General features: G+C 43.6%; 1 long non-coding RNA gene across 1 annotated transcript in view; it reads left to right on the forward strand.

Annotated features, from left to right (window-relative positions):
• LOC121437601 overlaps positions 1-16,555 on the forward strand; it is a 300,255-nt gene extending 283,700 nt beyond the window's left edge. The window contains exon 3 of the long non-coding RNA XR_005972987.1: positions 14,652-16,555. This is a non-coding gene — a long non-coding RNA (uncharacterized LOC121437601). The remainder of the gene's footprint in view (positions 1-14,651) is intronic.
• The last annotated feature ends 5,143 nt before the right edge of the window (positions 16,556-21,698 follow it).

A 21,698-nucleotide genomic window follows, 5' to 3' on the forward strand; every position in this document is an offset into this window, starting at 1 on the left:
CAGCTAGAGTGTTTCCTCCCCCACTTTTTAATTCCTCACTGGGATCTTAACCCAGGCCTGTCTGGTATACAAACTTGTGTATTAGCATCACACAAACCCTTCTCAAGATCCGTTGTTCCTGATGAAGGTTAATATTCCTGAGGAAGCCTATATGTTGGGATCTCACCAAGGCCAGCTGGCCTAGGTCTGAAAAAGCATGGGATAAATCCGGACTAGCTGAACATAGCGGACAATGAGGAATACTGAGAATTCAAGAACAATTGCAGTGGGTTTTTGATCCTACTGCATGTACTGGCTTTGTGGGAGCCTAGGCAGTTTGAATGCTCACCTTACGAGACCTGGATAGAGGTGGGCAGTCCTTGGGCTTCCCACAGGTCAGGGAACCCTGATTGCTCTTCGAGCAGATGAGGGGGGGGGGGACTTGATCGGGGGAGGGGGAGGGAAATGGGAAGCGGTTGTGGGGACGAGGCAGAAATCCTTAATAAATAAATAAATTTAAAAAAATAAATAAATAAAAAAAATAAAAAAAAAAAAAGATCCGTTGTTCCACCAATTCAGACTACTGGATTGAACATGAAGCCTGGGGAAAAGAAGTTATCACTCAGAGCTCAGGACATCTGAAAGTTGTGTACTTGCACAAGCGAAGACCACAGTAGTCTCTCTGGATCAAAAAATCATTCCACCAGTTCCTCTGAATCCTTGAGGGGTAAATGAATAGAAAGACTTCCCAAGTTTGAATCCATCCAGGGGTTGATAGGTTTGGTTTATTTCTTTGTTTCGTTTCTTTGGTTTTGTTTTCTGACAGTTTTTTTTTTTTTTTATTATGTAGTCCTAGTGAACTTGAACTCACTATGTGGACTAGCCTCGAACTCACAGAGACTGACCTGCTTCTATCTTTGTCTTTGCCTCTGCTTCCTGAGTGCTGGACTTAAAGCTGTGCTGCCGTGTCCAGTCCAGTGGTTTCAGAAGCAGGCTGCACGTTCCATATGCCTGTGTTTCCCAGGAACCACTATAGACCTGTGGCTTTAGGCACGCTGGGGCCAGAGCTTAGAAAGATGTATGAACAGGCCCCTGAAGGATTCTGGTGACTAGTCAGACAGAAGTCACCAGTTCCTCCTGCTCTGCTAAGCACCTCCTGTAAAACAGAACCTGATCCCATGAAGTCTCTTGCTGTTGGCTTCATAAACCCCAAAAGGATGCTGTGGTGGAAGATGGCGACTGGGTATAAAGAGGTTTGGCCCAAAGAATGGTAGCAAGATTTTCTGTTTCTCTAAATAGGTCCATCATTTACCTAAACTCTTGCATACCTAAACCTTCTATTTCACTTGATTAAACGAAGATACACATTCATTGCTCTGTGTCTCTGTGAACTGCCTTTCCAAGCATTAAATGCAAGGCAAGGATGATGATAATGGCGATGGTGGTGGTGGTGGTGATCTGAGAAGGAATGTGTTAATGTGTTATCTACAGCTACTTTGGGGATATTTAACATGTGCATTATATTATCTTTAAGCTCAGCCACCCTGGAAGTTATGTCTCCATTTTTCACATGTGAAAACTGAGTCAGAATTTGAGGTGTTGGCAGGGGCAAGATTCAAATCCACTTTATAGAAACTCCTACCCCAGTTTCTTATTCTCCGGTGGCTGAGTCCTTTTGAACAAATTGCTGAGACTCTTGGTGCCTTTACCTCTGCATATGTGGGGAGAGAACAACCAATTCATAAGGCTGTTGCTTAAATCCAATAAAGTGATTTATGTGAAACAAAAGCACGGGGCTCGGAAATATCATCGTAGTCATTTGGTAAACCATAGTTTCCCAAGGACGTCTTGGAAAATGTTTGATCATTCTTAGTAAACAGGTTGCAGATAATTTCAGCATTGGTAATTCTCGCCGCTCATTAGCACAGTAAAGATGGCAAATCAGCCTGCAGTTGAGCACCGTCCGCTTTACCCCAAGCTAGAGGATAGGATTAGCTATTATTATTTTTTTTTAATCACTTAGCTTATACTTTCCATCCGTCCAAGAAGGAAAGGGAGCCCTTTCTGCCTGACTTGGAGTGGAATTACTTGGGTAATCACCCTTTCCCCCTTTGTGCTTGGGAAAGGCTCCTACTGCAAGAATATACCATTAAGTTCTTGCTTTGATTTTGGTTGTTAATCCCATGGCCCAGCTTGACATTGTCTCTTAGCAACCTCCTGTCCTTTTCCCCTTTTCATTCTCGGGTCTCTAACAACACTTCCTCTCTCTGGTTTTTCTTCAGCTGGCCTGCGGCTTTCAAGGCCCCTTAAGCCTAGTGTACACAGATAAGTGGGAGCCAAGGGCCCGTGCACATGTTTATGTTAATAGTCGAGGGGAGGAACATGCTGTTCTGGGAGCTGCTTTCCAACTGTCCCATAAATCAGTCGGGGGGGGGGGGCTACTATTTTCACAAAGACACTGCCGAGCGGAGCAGCGGGTCTTGGCCATGCGTCAGTGCCCAGCCTCACTTCCCCAGAGCTGAGCTTTCTGTAACGTTGCCTGCGTTCTCCACTGTTCTGTCATGTCTCCCGGCCACAGGGGTTGACTGACTTCATAGATGCAGAGGATTTCCAAGTCAGAAGGGACCTTTGAGAGCATCTACGACTCAGTCAAATGGAAACTTCCAGTAAGGGCCTATTCCTGGACGCTTTCTCTGGGGATTCAGGGACAGTTGTCCAGACTGGGGCATATGACCGTCATTTAATAAGCTTGGGAAGCCCTGACGTAGTGGGGGACCCCAAGGTCCAGAGTGCTGGGACTGCGAGTGACGTGGAGAGCCAAGACAAACAGTAGTATTCCCTTCCACCACGAAGTGCTGTAACTGAGTCCCGGAGCAGTGTGGCAGGAAGATCCAGGCAATGATTTCTTCGGTGTTGTGTACCCAATCACACGTGGAACCACACAGATGTGCCCTCCCTTTCTCAGTCCATTGGACTTGATGAACCAGAACCTCCTCAGAGACCCCCGCCCTGAAGATTTCAGAGACTTAGCAAAAGATCTTTTTAGCAATATTAAAATATATTTTTATGAATTACGTCAGTTACAGCAGGCCAGAAAGAACCCCAGTTCTGGAGTTAGAACTGAATCTATTATCTCCGGACTCCATGAAATCCAGTGTGTTAGGGTTCAGGAAACATTGTTCCCTTAAGATTTCTTGTCCCTGTTTGAAAAGTCTTGGAATGTTTAAGAAATGGAGGCATAATGGTTGGTTAAATTATGGAGGCTCAATTCTTTGTGGTGTGTGTGTGTGTGTGTGTGTGTTTATGCATGCGTATATTTTTCTGTATGGTTGCCCACCCATACATACATGTGAACATGTTCATGACAGTTGGGGTGAATTTTGAGTATTTTCTTCTATTGACTTCTACCTTATCTTTTGGGATAAGGTCACTAACTGAGCCTGGACTGATTCATCTGGACTTTGTGACGAGGCACCCCATGGATTCTTCTGTCTCCCCAGCGCTGGGATTATAGGCATAATATTGGCTATTGGGAATCTGAACTAGGTCCTTGTGTTTGTGAATATGTAGTTTCCCAGGTGAGCCTTCGCCTTAGGCCTACATGTATTCCTAAATGTACGGATGCTCTTCTGTAGCTAGGCTAAGTCTCAGGGAACTGAGTTGGTTTCTACAGAAGGATATCAGGTTTCTTACCTACATCATCAATATCAAAGCTTCATGATAGGATGCAAAGACGTCCTATTCAACACTGTATCCACAGTGGCTGGCATAAAGCCGGCGTTCAATCAATGCTGGTTAAACAAGCAAATGGCTGGATAAATGATGAATACATATAAAGTACCTGGCACATCAACAAATGTTAGTTTTAACTACTTTTAGAAAGGTTAAGCTTCTCCCCCAGTGAAGTAAAACATCTCAGAATTGAGCTGGCTTCAGGTTTCATTTTTAATACATTCCAGTAATCTACCTAAAGGTTTACGTATGAGTGGAAGGGATGTAGGAAAAGGCGACAGCTGCCTTCCCCATTAGCCGGAAACTCAGGTGACTCTTGCACATCCCCAGCCTCAGGGATGTAAGCGTGCATGAGCACACACACATTTCCAGATGATGATGTCTGCTGTCATGGAGAGCCTTGTTCTGGGTGTGAGAAAATGTGGAATTACCGGGTGCTTAAGGCCAGTGACAATGATTCTCACTTCCCTCACAAGATAGACTCATGGGAGCATGACAGATCTGTGGGCAGCAACGCTGCTCTGATCCCAGCCCTAGTCAGCCTGTGGGCCAAACCTCTGACAGTGCCTGAACTTTCCACTGGCCACCCACACGGTGTGCAATTTTGGAGCAGAATGTGAAAAACGAGGTGCCAAGGAGAGGCAAGCCCACTTGATTGGCTGTGTAGGCTCAGGGATCCAGACAGATGGAAGAAGGTTTATTGTCTTCTTGTAGATTCTAGCTCGTAAATCAAGAAACTCTTCAGCATGTATTTCAGCTGCTGTGACTAGTGGTGATTATGCCCCAGAGACACTGGCCAGTGCTCCCCAGGGATTATCTCACTCCACCCTCTGAGCTTGGAAACGGTCACCACCAGTAGCTGTTGCTGTTTTGCTTTCTTTGAATGGGAAAACAACTTGATTTGGGGTCAGATACCATTCAGTCTCAGACTTCATGGGACTGTTTTTGGTGTTGGTCACCTTAGTAGTTTTAAGATGTTGAAGGCAACAGTTTTGCTCAGACCCTGCACTGGACCACAGTAATGATGTTGCCTATCTTCACTTCCCAGAAGCAGGGGAAGGGTACATAGATACATTCTTATGTTGTCACCTGGAGCAATTGTCCCTATGGATGCACTGGAGATGGCCCTGAAAGATGGCAATGGTCCTCTGCCTCTTTATCTTGGTCACCACACTGGACACGAGCCTCGCTCAGTTGGAGACATTTGCAGGAGCAGTTCTTGTCCGTATATGTGTCTTGATGTCTCCCTGGGCATCTCAAAGCCTACACTGATGTTCTTGCAGTATGGAGGAAGCTTCTCTTTGCTGTTTTCTCCCAGATCCTCTTCTCATTTTGAAAGATGGTAGGCTGTTCTTGCCAGGTTTGCTTGGTTTGCCGTGCTCTGAATCTACCCTGAGAAAAAGAGCATCTTTAGTAGCTTACAGGGGAGAAAGCAGGCCAACAGGAATTTTCAAAACTTTACATTCATAGTGCCAGGAAACACCAGCCTTGCATCCATACCTAAGTGACTGCTTGAGTCCTCTCTAGTATATTTTGTAGGTATTGCTTAGCACCTACTATTTGTCACGTTGCTTTCTACTTGAAAAAAAAAAAAAGTTTTAGAGGCAAAGGTCAATGCCAGTATGACACAGAATGGACATCATGAAACTAAGTCAACTATGTGACCCACCAAACGAGATGGTCCCCTGGGATAGAAACAAGGCAACACCAAATGTTGGTGAGTTTGGTTGGGAGGCAGCTGTGGCAATAGGGTCTCTGACACAAACTCACAGTCTAGATAAAACAGTTCAGACAAGAATCAGTGATTAAGTCACCTTTGGGGAACAAAGGAAAGTTTTTAAGAGGTCTAAACTATACTGTGGTCATTGGTCCTCTCAAATGAATTAATGAAAAAAAAATCTACTGCAGATTAAGCATCACTATATGTTAGGCGCTAGACCGAGTACTTTCTCAGTAGTTTCTCTTGGAATTCTTATTTTAGCTGAAAAACAATAGCATCCATTTCTCAGATGAGGACGTTGAGTCTCAGCAAGAATAACAGAGACTGATCAAGATTATTCAGTTAATAAGTGATGTGTGGCTGGGCTGTAAACTCAGGTCCAACTCCTCTCTGTTCTTCAGACTGCCACTCTCCTGCCCTTCCTACAACCCAACTACCTTTCCTCCTATCTGGCCGCCCCTTTACCCTGCCGACCTCCTGCCTTCTAGCACCTTGCCCTTCCTTGTTCCTTCTTCTGTCCTGGATAGATGAAGACTCAAAAGCAAGGAAGAACTGTGCACAGTCAGTCCTGACTTGAGTGGTACACCTTGTTTCACTCCTTGAGAGACCAGGTGGCCTGAATCTGGGTTGTTGCTTGCTTTTCTCCCTGTTCAGTCCTCTTGAGCATGCCCTTTTGCAGCATGGTGCTAATGGTTTTGTTCTTTTTGAGGCAGACAACTGATGTGGGATGTCCTTCTGTATATATGTTGCGTTTATTAGTTGATGAGTAGAGCTGTTTTGGCCAATGGCTTAGCAGAGTAAATCCAAGAAGAAAATCCAAATATATATATGAAGAGAGAGAGAGAGAGAGAGAGAGAGAGAGAGAGGAATCAGATAGAAGCCATGTAGCTACCGAAGGAGAAAGAAGCCAGCCAGCCGCCAAGAAAGCAAGACATTTAGAAAATGAGGTAATGCTACAGCCTCATGGCAATACATAAGTTAATAGAAATGAGTTGATTTAAGATGTAAGAGATAGTTAGGAATATGCTGGAGCCACTGGTCCAACAGTGTTGTAATTAATATAGCTTTATGTGATTATTCATGTCTGGATGGCCAGGAAACAAAGGCGCAGTCTCTGTTTACAGACAGCTAGTGTGGAGAAGCAGTTCCCAAGAGCAACACCCGAGAGTCTCTGAAAAGGAGGGAAGATGTATTTTGGCTTACAGTTTAAGATGTTACAGACCATATTCAGTTTGTCCCAATGTTTCTGGGCCTGTGGTAAGATGGAATGTCACAGTGAAAGAGTACAGTTGTCACCTCATGGATGGTGACGCAGCCCCAAGAACATGCTCCAGTAATTTGCTTCGTCCAAGCCAAGTCCACCTTCTAAATTTCTCCCATTCCCAATAATATCAACACATTATAAAGCCATCAGTAGCCGGGCCCATTGATGACTGTGGAGTCTTTGTGCTCCAACCACCATTCGGTAGCACTACCGAACTGGAACGTTTTCTCAAAGTTTGTTGCTCTCAGTTCCCCATGACAAATTCTCTTCTGCTAATGAACAGTAGACTCCCAGGCACCAAAGGTAAGAAGTTAGCTTATCATCTTTCTAGGTGCTCATGAAGAACCAACTGTTCACAAACTCGATAGCTTTTGACTTGGCAAGTATGGCTTTCACAAATGGTCTCCCCTAAGTCTGGCCTCAGCTCCTTGTACTGCAATTCTTCTTCCCCACGGGCTTGCAGAGCCATACAATCTAGGAGGACTTTGCCTGCCAAATATAAGTGTTCTCAGACAGCAAGTGTGTTCTATTTCCTTACAGCCTCATGAGAACATTCATGGACACATGCCAAAGAACTGGCAAGTGGACTCCTGCAAGCTTCGATGTGGTCACTAGATAGCAAGCTTATCAAGATAGATGAGCACAGGTGGGAAATGATTGATGTATGAGAGCGCTGAGACATTAGGAACACCATGGACACACTGGAGATGATGACAAAGAGAGCCCATGTTCCCTCTTTCTGGGTAGCACAAAGTTCCACAGCCTTAGTTTGCCTTTTAAGTCCAGCAACTCCAAGGCAGAGAGCAGTTCTTCACATTCACGGTGCATACGCTCATTTACCGGAAGAGCAATGAGCAGGAGGCTTTTAAAGTGTTTCTGCACACTGAACGCGCTGCTAATGGGCATTAACTTGCTTATCTCATTCCAGTGCCGAAAGAGCCCAGCTTGTGGGACTGAATCTTTACAACTCCTATTTTGCAAATGAGGATACAGAGACAATATGTCCTAAAAGCCCGAGTTCGTGCGTGATGGGAGTGTGGCGTGTGACTCATGTCCAGGTGTCCCGAGTCAAGCTCTATATATGTGTGCTCCCAGACAAGGAAGAATGTCAGTAGGACTACTTGCAAGTTCGGCATGATCACGTTCTCTCTCTCCCTCCCTCCGGCCCACCCCACTTCCCATTCATACATATCTTTTTTTTTTCTTGGTCTCTATTGTTGATTCTCTTCTTGTCTCTACCTATTCCCCTTCCTTTTCAGCCCTGTCTTATTTCGGATTGATGTTTACTCCAAGGTGGAAGGTGAGCTTCATTAGAAGGAAGTCACCTTAGGGTGTGCTAGTACAGCTGGGATCCCAGGGGAGACATGATAATGAGGCCTTTGCACACCCCAACACCTGCCAGGAGGTATCATGCTCATTAGGAGCAGCACACAGGGAAGAATCTGATGACAGAGAGGTGACCCAGATTGCTTAGTCAAGGTCCCAGCCCCAGTCCTTAGAAGTCCCTCTTGGCAAGTCTCCTACACATATCACACTCTGATATATCTGCTGGCCTTATATTCTGTGTCCTAGCAAATGGGGCTCTGTAGGCAAGGGACAATGTGTGCCCTCTTCAAAGCTGTTCACTTGGTCCAGAGGACAGTATCAGATTTTAGCTAAGGCCCCCAAACATGAGGGTGAACTGTATGAAGGAATCAAATAACAATGTTAGTACCAATGCCACCTGGGATGGTTAATAGTGACAGTTTGGCAGTGTCTGGAATCAGAGTAGGTAAATGTCTGGACATGTCTGTGATCAAGCTTCTACATTAGGTTAAGACTGTGGAAAGAGCCACCCATAAAAAGGAGACGGTGACTGAGAAGCAGCCTTCATCTCTCCCTGCTTCCTGACTGTGGATGCACTGAGCTCCCGCCATCATAAGCCCCATGATGAACTCTCCGTGCGCTCAAACTCTGTGCCAAAACAAAGCCTTTCTCCCTTAAGGTGTTTGTTGGGTGTCTTTTCACAACTACAAAAATAATGCACAATCCTCATCAGGCAGGGCGTTTTAAGAAGAGATTCCTGTGAAGGCCACAGTGAACCTTTGTCACTGTTGTCACAGAAGGGATTCCACTTTGAGGGCCTACTTTGGAGTTATTAGTGGTGAGAATTCATCTGCCCAGTATTTCTCAAGTGATACCCAGGCAGAGCCCTTGGCAGGAAGGCAGCCCCACCCCCACAATTATGAGTGTCTTGTCTTGGGCCTGGAGAGAAGGCTCAGAGATTGGAAGCACTGCTATTTCTCCAGAGAACACAGGTTCAATTCCCACCCCCCACATGGCAGCTCACAACTGTCTGTAATCCAGCTTTAAATGATTTGACACCCTCAAACAGACATACATGTAGGCAAAACGCCAATGCACACAAGATAAAAATAAATCATTTTTTTAAAAGGCGTGTTTTGTCTTGACCCCCAAAACAAGTGTGGGAAAGGGAAAGGGAAAGGCATGTAAGGAGGGACTCCCTTCTGGAAACCTTCAGTTATTTTATCCCAAATGAGACCTGGTCAAAAAGCAGGCACCAGAACTTAGACAGTGAGGTTCCTGGGAGACAATAAAAATGTGGGCTGAGTGGTCATACCAATGGCTCTCTCTCCAGGCTTAGACTGAAAATGAGAGGACATATGAGCTGACCCAGCAATGGCCCTTCCAACTCTGCCCTACCTCTTCCCTGGCCACACCCCAGTCCAGTAGTGAGGATAAGCAGATGGCAATCCTGGAGACATTTGTCATTAGAATGTGTAGAAGACTTCCAAGCTGTGCCTGTCCCTTTTTTTTAAAAGCGTTTGTTATAACTTTAACAGAATCAATGAATGAGCGCGATTCTGTCTTTGGAAAAAAATGCACGTAGACAGTTCTTTCCCTGAGTGCTTCTGGGATACGTGAGACTATGCCAAATACTGCTTTTGTCAAGCATCCTCCCTCAGTGCCAATATTACCAGCCGGTGATTGGAGAGGCAGCAGTGCTGGAGACCTGGCCATTCCTGGAAGGAAGGAGGTAGCCATTGCCTGTGCTCACAGCTGGCCGACACTGGCTGTTTGAATAGGCACTTCCTCTCCGAGGGGAGTTGGTTCGTAATTTTCCTTTTGCTGCTACTGGAAGTCCTTGAATGGCAATATCACAGCTTGTACCCATTCAGGACAGGAAAATTTGACATCTGCAGATGATCTTAACATGAAGGAGGAAAAGCACAGTCCTGTGTGTCAGCTTCTATACAGGAACCAGGGAAATAATTCCTATGGCGTACCTCATGATGTAATCATTGTACCAGAGGCTGGCCATCAGCCAGGGAGCCTTTCCCTCGTCATTTCTGGGCCTCTCTGACATTTTCAAGGCAAGGGCCCTAAGGGAAAGCAAGAGACTTTAAGTCCCTGAAGAGACATGTTGTTGTAACTTCATTTAAACCCAAATAAATGGCTTTGTAGAAGGCGTAGCAGCCTCTTGTAATGAAGCGTGCTGGAGGGGTGTGCTCCTGACTCTTTGGAGAGCTGGGTCCCCTGAAAAGGACAGATAGATTTCACAATTTTACAGATGGCTCCCTAAGCAACCTAGAATAGACAGGGGCAAAATCTGATAGGGTTTTAGGTTATCAAAGTGAGTTCTTTCCAACTGATCTGAGACAAAGGACGGTCCTGTTGTTTAATTTCATTTGGTTTGGATGGTTCTTTCTGAATCTTTCATCAGCCAATAACTTTTTTTAACATTTATAAAAGATAATGAGTAAAAGGAGAAGAGGAAAGAGGGAGACAACAAAATATGAGCTACTGTTTTGTTTATAATGATTATGTCAAGTGCCCTCCAGTTTCGGAATTCTTTCCCTCAGTCTGGGTGCTGGCTAAACAGATAGAGTTTCTAAGAACGTGGTGCTGCACCGCAAGCAAGGTCCGCATGGCCTCCAGGTGATCCATGGCAGTCTGGAGAAGCAGTCACTGGCAACTGCCTCAGTCTTGTATAAACAAACATTTGGAGGAATAAAGAGAATGAACGCAATGGCCACAGCAGGGGCAAGGAGCAGAGGATGCAGTGTCATGATGCCGGAGAACAAGATGAAAGGGTAGAAGATGGGGGGAGAAATCAAGACGTCACTGATAACGCATGTGTGTATGTAACAGGATGTCATTTGGTAAGGATGGCTAATAAGGATACCCATTAAAAGATAAGTAATTAAACTGATTAATTTTTGCATAAAACGGGACACAGAAAGCTCCTAAGGGATTTATAAGCCTAAACTACACCAGATATAAAGGTGTAGTATATTTCGTTAAACCTGGAGACACTGTGCAGATAAATTATAATCTCTCCCACCCTAGTGCACACTCTTTAATACACGTGCACACAAACACATGCAAAAACACACACACACACACACACACACACACACACACACACACACACTTCCTTTCCCAAAACTACAAATTGGAAAATAGACTTGTATAAAGATGTATTTTTTCCACTAAATATTAAAGCTCATTTCCATAACACATTACAGTTAATGATTCTTGAAAGCAAATTTAGAATCAAATTTGACAATTACAAACTAAATTAGACAATTACACTAAAGCATTAGCTGAGTAAATTGTGAAACAGTTTCTTTAAAGCCATAAGATTCAATTCTCAGGCAAGGGAGCCAAGCATTCTTTTATTTCTCTAGTGTTTTGGAAAGGAGACAGATCGTTGGGTAGGTAAGACAAAAGACTGGAAATCCACAAGCATTTAAGTTTTCAGTCCAAGACAGCTGTTGGGTGACATCACCCGGTGTGCAAACAGCCCTGCTCGGAGGGAATTAGCAGACGAAAAGCTGGAGCACTTGAAATGGGCGTGTAAATGTGCTTTCTCTGTCTCCTTGCATTCTCTTTAGAGATAGGCACAACTGAAAAGTGACGCAGGGCAATATGTATACCGTGTAAAGACACAAGAGGAGGTTCAAGACAGAGAAACTGGCGGAGGAAGACAAGCATTTCAAGATTCAGATCATGTTGCTGCCCAAAGCCGGTCTCTAAGGAAACAGCTAGAAGGGCTATTCAGCTCTCAGCTTTCTTCCAAGGAATAAAGAGCTGGCTATAGGCAAAGGAAATGCCAAGAAAATGCCGATTTCTGTCATAATAACATCTCTCTCAAGGCTGAGCCTGGACTTACTTGGGGAGTACAAACCACCGGCTGTGGGGACCAGTCGGCCCTTGAAATTTGGTTCTTCAGAATGGCTGAGGGAACCCTGAGAGGACAGCACCACAGACACCCACTAATGAGAAAGCGTATTGACATCAGAGGCTCGGTTGCAGAGAGAAGCAAAGCCAACCTTTGCGTGGCCCCCAAGGAGAAATGAAACGCCTGGAACCTACCGTGTTTGGAAATGATTTTGCTAGAGCCAGACGGCAATTGCTAGGGGGGAAAGGAGGGAAATGAGGGAGGCGGTCCAAAGTGGGATCCTGTAAGTGAGAAGTCCCCGCAGGGGCAGATGGAAGGAGGGATGTTCGGTACCACAGCAACTGTCCTGTTTCAGACCAAACAACCTTCAAAGGCTACCTTCCTCCCAGGTGGCGGCTGGGCTAGCGTGGTTTAGGATAACCACTAATGTCTCCTGCAGCCTTAGTATGCTCCTTTCTGCATTGATAATTTTCATAGGGGCAGCTTCCTGCAAAGTAAGTAATGAATGTAAGATGACACTCTTTGGGGAGTTGTAAAGACAATCTAAGAACACGTCATTTCAGAGCTACAGACTTCACAGCCGGAGATCACTTCCATTGCATAATGTGCTTAGCCTGGAGCTGCTCTGTCTTTCTTTCTGTCTTTCTTTCTTTCTTTCTTTCTTTTTTCTTTCTTTCTTTCTTTCATTTTTTTCCACATCTACCCAATTGTGTCATTATTTTACTTACCTCATTGGGGAAATCATTGCTTTAAAACTGAATATGAATGATGAACTATTCTTCGATTTTATCTTTTGCAGGATAATATCTCTCTTCCCTCACTTCCCGTCATAGAAGAGTTTGGCCCAAGAGGGTGATGAATTGCTCCGAGTAGTTTGACCGTCCCAGAGGGAGGAACGAGAGTAAAAATAACTAGCTGATTACCAATAGGGAGCAAATTGGCCACTTGAAACCTCAGTGGTTAGAATGACAAATGAGGAAACGAAAATCCTCATCAGGGGACCAGGCTTTCTGATTAGTCCAAGGGCTGATGACTGCTGCCCAAGCGTCTCCCTCCCTGCTGCGGGATGATTTACATCTGATTGGACATCATTTTGTATTTGGGGCAGTCATTTCTAAAAGGGTGTTTGGAAGACTTTGAAGTTCTTAATTACAACCAGGAGGCATTTAGGGCCATGCAGTGAAATGGAAGCTACTCCATGTTAGACTCCTTTTGTACGAAGTTCGTTGACAGAAAGAGGCTGGTTGGTTTGGCCTGAGTGATATTCACCCTATTACTCCCAAAGGCAACCCGTAGTGTGGGTAATTGGTCTTAATAATAAAAAACGACAGTGAAAGAAAATAGAAGCCAGAGGAACATTCTCAGCTAAGGCTCCATATTCAAGGCAGACTCCTGTTTTCAGCCAGTATGGGGACAACCCTTAGTAGTCGATGACTAAAACGTCTGATAGTTTGGGCTCATTTGAGGAATGACCTTTTCTTTCTCTCTTCTTTTCTATTTTTTAAATCAGTCTTCATTTAAACTGACTCATCAAGAGGTGAGGTAGAGTCAATAGCGAGCCATAAACCTGCTTGGTGGCACTAAGTGGTGGGTGAAGGAAGAGACAAACAGGATCAACCACTACCCCCTCCCCACACACACATGGGCATGAGCTATAATAATTGGGAAGAAGAAAAGCGGCTGGGAATGTTAAGGTGGGCAATCAAAAGAGGATCCAGGGAGAAGTCATTGCTGCTTTGAAAAATAAATCAAAGTATATTTCTGAGGGGGAAACATTTGATTAAGCAGCAGTACTGATTTTTTTTTTTAGTTTTACATTGTGTGTGTTTGTATGGTGTGTGTGTGTGTGTGTGTGTGTGTGCGTGCATGTGCACACATGCACTGGTACACAGGACACTGTATATGTGTAGCGCACAGAGGCCTCCATGTGTCCATCAGTTTGAGACAGATTTCCTACTTTGAGACAGGGTCTCTCTGCAAACCTGGAGCAGGGATAGTGGCTAGCAAACCCCAGCAATCCTCCTGTCACTGGTCACCCCCAGGGCTGTGGTTATAGACATATGTAATCACACCCCACTTTCTATGTGAGCATCAGGGATTTGGACTCAGGTTCTCATGCTTGTAAAGAGAAGCCTTACTACTACCCACCTGTCAATCTTCCCTGCCCAGCTGCACTGACTTAGAAATAGCGTGGAGTAGAAATGTCTGTCGTGAGGAGAGTCACGTGAAGATGACAACTCTGTCGAGATGTAAGTGCACACACATGTAGTGTGTAAGCATGGACTTCCATTGCTGAGAAGGGAATCAGATCGGAAAAGTACCGGAAAAGTACTGCGTGTTCTGGGTAGAGCTAGGACCATTTGGAAGGCTTTCATCTCACAGAAAGCACCAGCAGAATAGTATTCTGCGGGACTTTGCCAGCAGTAAAACCCATTAGGTAGGATTTCTGATTTGATGCTTTGGTTTGAGGTCAGGGACAGAGAAGGGAAGAATGAGCTGGCATAGCACCTGATGTATAGATACATTTGACAAACATGGTTCTGGGGTGAAGAAAGCTGGACCACACGGAACCTGAATGTGATTTCCTCGGGTTGCTGTGTGGCCCCCGAGTGTAATCCAGCCCTTGTAAAAGGTAGCAATGAATCATTTGAAGAGGAGCAACTAACAGGAACATGGGTAGGCAACCTGGGGTTCTTGGGCCTGTTTCCCCTCCCCTGAGCTGGTTTTATGAATAGGTTTTAAGGAAGTCTTTATTTTTGTGTATTTTTCAGGGAGGAGAAGCTCCAGCAATCCTTCTGCAGATTCTCAAGGGAGTCCTTGTTCCAAGATGAGATGGGTACCAGTGACTTATGTTCATTCAGTTTAGAAGAGATAATTCTGAGATCCCGAGGAGGACCTCCAAACCTGGACTATCTGACACTACTGTATTATTTCCTGACGTTGCCTACTTGTAGAAAGCCTACAGCTATTCTGTTTGACAGAATGAGAAGACAAGGAACTCATTCCTGTCAATCCAGCTTGGGATTCCTGGACAGTTAAGAAGCATCATTGATTGGATCTTTGGTGCTAAGGAGGAAATGGCTATCCACAGAGACATTAGTGCTCATGCCAACCTGACTTGGGCAGTGATGATTCCTGACAGAGCCCTTTCTGGAAACTATCTCTTCACACACATAGCCCCTGCTTCCTTCTTTAAGTAGCCACATAGGGGTATATCTGTTAGAATATTGCAGGAGAGAATAACTAGATAGTGGCGGGGAAAGCATTTGGGAAGCTGATTTCTTCTGCTATTCTGGTTATCCCTCTAGACAGGCAATATTTTTGTTGAATGGGTACAATCAGTGCTTTCTTGGATTTGGCAGACTTAAAAATGATGTGGCACAGGCCCATTGGTACATTGATGTATGGCAAGAATAATAAAAATCCAGAGACATGTTGGGGTTCATCTGAAGATCAGAAAAGCAAAGCAGTCAAGCACTAGAGAGACCTTTTACCTCTACCAGATCTTCATACTGAATAGGCGAGATCCTGTCTCCACAAATCCTCAGACTCCACACCACAGTGAGTTCCTGTCTCTTCTCCTTTATCCTCCTCTTTCTGCCCAGTCATGTCGCTCCTCTTCCCATGTCTCTAGTGCTGGGATTAAAAGTGTGAACCACCACCACCTGGATCTGTTTCTTGACCCATCTTTGGTAACCCAGGGTGGCCTTAAACTCACAGAGATTCGTCTGCCTCTGTCTCCTGAGTCCTGGGATTAGAGGTGTTTGCCATGACTCCTTGGCCTATATGGCTGACTAGTGTGGCTGTTTTGCCCTTATTAAAACACAACTAATATATTGATGTGAGCAGCTTTAGATAATGCTGCTGTGGTTGAGAAGCACCACATATAAAGCGTCAGCGTGGAGTCCAGCAGAATGATACAGGATTCTTATTAATGACTCTTTGCTTACTGTATTGTGAATGAAGTTGCTAAGGAATAAAATCTTTACAATGAAATAAAATCTCAAGAAAAGGTTAGGACCTAGTAAAAACAAGTTGTGTTTTAAGAGTGTTTTCTATATTCAGCACTGTTGGCTTTCATTTGTATTTAGAGACATGTGTTACACTTACCTGGTTCATAGTCTTCAGAAATAAGAATGGACATTATACTTTAACATTAATAAGTTGCATACACAGAACTAAACACTTTTGTTGATAAAAGTTGACTATAAATGTCCACGAGTCTATTTCCTCTTTCTTAATAGGAGCATCCAAGTTTAATTAAGAAAACACTAAAGATTTTTTTAAACATTTAAAGATGTGATGAATTATAGCAATGAGAGTTATTAGGGTTTCCTTTTCCCTCCATGCTCCCTCCACGATACCATTGCTCCTAAGAAGTCATGATGCCCCTTACTTTCCACATCATGAACACCAAACTGAGAGAGGATTAAGGAGTCGGAAGGTGGTTCAGTTGGTAAAGTATTTGCAGAATAAGCATGAGGGCCTAAGTTCGATTCCCAGGACCCACATAAAAGAAGTCAGGAATGATGGCATGCATTTATAATTCTAGTGCTGAGTAGATAGAGACAGCTGGATCCTGGGGCTCGCTGATCACCTGGTCTAATTCAATAGGTGAACCACAGATTCAAGTGCGAGTTCTGTCTCAAAAACCAAGGTGGATGCCTTCTGAAGACTTATACCTGTGGTTGAAATTCTGGCTTCCACACACGAGCAGGCGCCTATACATATATACGCACTCAAATAAACATGCGAACCCATACCTCTCTCCGTGCACTTGAGTAGTCCAATTTGGTTCACTTATAATGTCCTACAGGGAGCATTGTCAATAGTGATTCTGTCTCTTTCATGAGCCCCGAGCTATCTGAGAGTTCTCTATAAGGCATCAGCAGAAAAGAGGAACTTATGCATCGATAATTTCTTTCTTCTATTGACCGTAATAAGGAAAGCTGCCAACACCCCTCAGGGTCACCTTCCACTGAGTATCAGAATTTTTACTGTGCCCAGATGCCTAGAATTGAAGAGGAAATGAGATGTGTGAAATGAAACTCGAGCCCAGAGCAATAGCTTAATATGCTGAAGTTTATAAATAACGAAATGTTTGGCTCAGCCTCCCATGCTCATATAACAGTGGGAAGGAACCAATAAATCGCCTTACACTGTCCCATGTCAAATTCATTCTTCATGAATGCAATTGCAAGTTGTCTGAGACCTTCAACTGTAACCCACGTCAGGGCTCTATGGTTTTCCAAACTGCGTAATCTTTGCCCTCATCACTGCTTATGTTCCAAGAGGAGATGGCTCCGTTTGTATTTATTGTGATAGTGACGTACTATTCTAAACAATTACTATTTACCATTACTAAATACGATTCTGTATACAACAGCCCTTTTATTCCTTCCTCCTCTTCCCCCTCCTCCTTAAGGAGAGGAATTTGATTCTACTGTGGTTGATTAGGACTCGCCCTGGGATCTGATTCTTATTGCAGATAATGCCAGTGAGGAAGCAGGGACACTACTATGAAGGACATAAACCATAAACTCGGCTTATCTCTACTGAATTCTCATGGACCTCTGAGAATGGGAGGATCTGCCTGTTGATGGTTTTCCCAAATAAAAGCCACCCAAGGGCATAGACATCATGCGTCAATGCCAACAAACAATTGAAACGTCCAGGCAATAAGGAATCATTGACATTTCCATGGTAAGAGTGGCCATGCATTTGCTTTCTTGTAGACCTAAGTGGGTTCAAACATCTGGAGTCATTGGGATATTTGCAATGGCATCAAAGCCACAACATGGTAGCATCTCTAGACTCTCCCTAATTGCCTCTTTCTACCTGTGGATGAAGTTCTTGCTGCAGGGGCATTACTTCTGATGGGTCCCTTCAGGTCTCCACGGGCCTTCAAGGTCTCTGATAGGATGACTGTGTTCTTCAAGCCAATGCATGGACTCACAGAAGTAGGGCGTGTTCCTCACGCATCAGTCACATCTTCTTAGGAGTGTGACTTTTCAAATCTAAACCCCAGGGAGCCAGCCAGTCATTCCCGAAGGAACAGATAGTTCAAGGACAGCTTGAATTCCTTCCATAAACTTGAAATCTTGATGGGATCCAAAAATCCCAGCAGGCTGCACATCTACAATCTTGAGGTTCCAAAAGTAGTTGTATAGACTGTGATGGCTGTTCTTGGTTGTCAACTTGACTTCATGTGGAATTAACTAAAGCCTCTACATGGGGAATATCTGTGAGGGATTTTTCCCCCTGAATTTAAAGTGGAATGATTCAATTCTAATCTGGATCTTTGAGGTGGGAAGAGACCCCTCCAATCTGGGCCAAGCCTTCTGCTGGAAGCCTATATAAGGACATGAAAGAAGGAAGGTGCTGCTCTTTGCCTGCTTGCTCTGTCTCTGTAGCAAGCCCATTCCTGCAGTGGCATTAGAGTCTACTTCTTTGGAATTCCAATGTCTGCTGAAGACCAGCTGAGACAGCCAGCCTGGACTGAACAGCCACTGGATTCTTAGACATTGCCTTCATAGGCAGCCATTGTTAACCCAGTGGGGCCACAGCCTGTAAGCTGTTCTAATAAAACCCCTTTCTCTATAAACAGAGATTCTTTCTGTAAGTTCTGTACCTCTAGGGAACCCTGACTAATTCAAACCCCAATGAGCATGAGAGAAGAAGGGGTCTGAGGAGGGGGTAGGGAATAAAGGGAGGGTAGAACAGAAAGACACAGAGAAAGAAAATAGAAGGTTTTAGGTTCAGCCCTTCTTTGTTACCCCTCTGCCTGGATAGTGACTATTCATGTCTATCGTTTCCTCATTTGTCAGACACGGGGTCAGTGCGCAAGCAGGGGCTGAAGGCTTCTAAGATGTGCACTTTAGACCATGGCCTAGAGAAAGGCCATAGTATGGGTTTTCTTTCACAAAAATCTTTCTTCTTTGTCCTACTTCTTAATTTGAGAATTCCCAGAGTCTCACCCCAAACTTTCTGTTCCTAGCTACCCCTGTCTTCTTCCTGGGTGGTCTTCCCTTTTCTAGCTCTTATTTCAAAGTCCCCTTTGTCTGATATTAATGCAGCTTGCTCAGAGCTGCTGTTTGCATGGTTTATCTTTCCCTTCCTATTGCTTTCAGCCTATTTGTATCTTTGGATCTAAAGTGTGTTTCCTTTATGCGGCGTATACTTGGGTCTTGTTTCATGTTTTAATACGGTCTGATAATCCCTGCCTTTTGACTGGATTGGGTAATTATTTGTAATTAAGGTTCAATTTACTTCTGCCACTTTGCTTTTGGCTTTCCATGCTTCAAATGTTGCTCATAGATTTTATCCCTCTTTTACTGTCTTCCATTACAAGGAATAGATATATAATAGTACAGCATTTTCTTGTCTTTGATTTTAAAAATTAAAATAAGTTTTCATTAATTTTTTGAGAATGTCATACATAAATACAATGTGTTTTAATTTATATTTACTGTCACTCCTACCTCCAGTTCTTGCTGGGTTTATTTCCACACTCCACTCTCCATTCCCTCTCAACTTTAAATCTTCTTCCTCTTTTTTTTTTTAAATAACAAATAGTAAGTCCATTTTATACTGCCTATAAAGCTTGGGTGGGGAACCATACCCTGCCTGTTTGTTTAACATACTAAGAGCCACACCCTTATTCAAAGTGGACTCCTCTCTTCCCAGAAGCCATCAACCATCAATAGTTCCTCATTGAGGGGTGGGGACTCAGGACAGCCTCCCTCTCTGTGCTGGAATACTGAGTGGCTTGCTCTTGCACAGGTCTTATGCAGACGAGCATTGGAGCTGTGGGTTTGTGAGTACACTTGTTTTGTCATATCCAGAAGACATTGTTTCCCTCCAGTCCTCCCCAACCTCTCACCCTCATAATTTTTCTGCTCCTTCTTCCAAAACAATCCTGAGCCTTGGAGGAGCGGGTGTGTGATACAAGTGTCCCACTTCTGACTGAGTGCTCCATAGATCCATGTTCTCTGCACTTTGTGAGTTTCTGCATCAGCTGCTGTTTACTGCACAAAGAAACTTCTCCTATGTGAGAACTATCCTAACCTAGCAGTATAGAAATATCAGATCACTACAAAGTCCATCTAAAAAGTAATAGTGTTATGTTCATACATGGAGTCTGTGAACTCCCCAACCATGGGTTCTTGGCCAGATGTGTAATATCAGGCAGGTATCTCCTCTCTAGAGCAAGCCTTAAATCCAATCCGAAGGTAGTTGGTTGATGCCATAATATTTGTGCCTCTTTTGCACCCATCAACACTTCTTATGGCACAGCTGTTGTCGTAACTCCAAGTGTTCACAACTGAGTAAAATTGTTGATGGCCTTTTCTTCTCCCAATAGATTGCACAGCACCCTTCCAGGACTGTGACCAAAGTTGTGGCGTCTTCAGCAATAAGGTCTTAATATCAAGTTCTGGGGGACAACTAAGAATGACAGCAGCAGCCTATCATGTTTCGACAACCCTGATCTCACCTGGTACTTGAGCTTTTTATTTTTCTTTTAAAATATTTTTATTAATATTTTTGTGAATTTTATACATTGTATTTTGGTCATATTTACTCTCCTTTCTTCCTAACTAACTCCTTCCAGATTTAGCCTCCTCCCTACACCTCCAATTTTGTCATCTTTAAATATATTCATACATGCATACATATGTACATACATACAAATGACTTTTTATTTGGTAACCCATAGGTTTTTAGAGAAGCATCTCCTCTGTAGGGTAGCTCAAATTAAACCCTTTCATATATATATATATATATATATATATATATATATATATATATATGTGTGTGTGTGTGTGTGTGTGTGTGTGTGTGTGTGTGTGTGTCTGTGTGTCTGTGTGTCTGTGTGTCTGTGTGTGTGTGTGTGTGTTACCCAGTCCAAACGCCTTCTAGCAGCTCTGTATGTATCATATAGGATCTATAATAAAGTGAGATTGTGTCTGCAGAAGGTAGACTGATCTTTCCTTCACTGTGGATGGTTTGCTCCAGTTCTTCCTGGAGATTTCTGTTGCTGCCTGCTCTCTTTACTTACAACCTAAGCTGTTTAATTGTTGTCCATGTCCTTTATGTTGCTGTTCTCAAACGTGACAGACATTTCATCATACTGTAAGCCTGAGTACTTGTACATATATATTGTTTTATTATGCATTTCTCACCAGGAATATATATCTGACAGTGTTGTTTTTATCCTGTTTTAGCAGAAGTGGAACTCATGTAATGCTAAACATATTAAAATGTAGAATCCAATGGCATTTGTCACAGTAATCATATTGTACAACCCTTGTGTGCTTTAGTGTGAATTCTTTATGGCCTCAGAGAAATTCCACATGCCTTCTTCCTCTTCCCTTTGCAAACATGATGTGTCTTTCTGCCTTGACAACATCTCTATTATAGATGTTTTATTGAAAAATTCATGCATTATGTGACTTATGTTTGTCTTCCACTTAGAATATTTCCAAGGCTTGCCCTTTTATGGTTGGATAATATTTCACTTTACGTATGTAACTAAATGTACGAATCTGCTCATCTGGTGATGGGCATAAGCATTTGATCTTCTTGCCTCTGGGCTGTGATGAATAACCATGGTTATAAACACCCATGTAGAAATTTCTGTGCAAACAAATGCCTTCATTTCTCTTAGATGTAGAAATGCAGGCTAAAAACATGTGATATTCTGTTTTTAATGTTTAAAGACAATGATTTTTTCGTTCTTTGAAAGTTTCATATATTCATACAGTGCACTTTGACTGTATAGATAGATCCACCACTACCTCCCTACAACTTCCCCAGAC

The sequence above is a fragment of the Microtus oregoni genome, unplaced genomic scaffold (assembly GCF_018167655.1).
Source record: "Microtus oregoni isolate MIOR12 unplaced genomic scaffold, Mior012 000002F_ref0000024, whole genome shotgun sequence".
Lineage (NCBI taxonomy): Eukaryota > Metazoa > Chordata > Mammalia > Rodentia > Cricetidae > Microtus > Microtus oregoni.